Genomic DNA, 543 nt, shown 5'->3' with positions numbered 1-543 from the left:
ATATATATATATATATGTATGGCTTATAGAGTTTGATTTGTGTCCCCAAAAGACCTTCCATCTACTGGGTCCACTGAGAGTCCTTGTAAGACAGTCTTTCCCCCTCCCAGCAGCCATCAATTGTCAGAAGATCCTTAGGTTGGGTTGGGATTTCTTGCCCACTTTCTCAAGTCTATGCTTGAATTTTGTCTAGTTTGAACTTGCATACAACTTATGTGTGCTGTCACCGTTGCTGTGAGTTCATTTGAGTAACTGACCAGCCATCTGGAAGACTGTTTCCTTGTGACCATCCACACCCTCTGGGTCTTAAATCCTTCCACTTCTTCCATGATGATACCTGAGCCTTGGAAGGCAGAAGTTTGAAACAGGTGTCCTATTCAGGGATAAGCATTCTGAGACCTCTTGTTCTCTGCACATTGGCCAATTGTGGATTTCTGTGTTGACCACCAACTGCTGCATAAGGAAAATTCTCTGGTGAGAGTTGAGAGATGCATTCATCCTGTGTGTAGGGGTTGAGTTGAAGATGTGTTATTTAGGGTTAAG

This window comes from Nannospalax galili, unplaced genomic scaffold (assembly GCF_000622305.1).
Source record: "Nannospalax galili isolate Female #2095 unplaced genomic scaffold, S.galili_v1.0 scaffold187, whole genome shotgun sequence".
Lineage (NCBI taxonomy): Eukaryota > Metazoa > Chordata > Mammalia > Rodentia > Spalacidae > Nannospalax > Nannospalax galili.
This window is presented reverse-complemented; position numbering follows the sequence as displayed.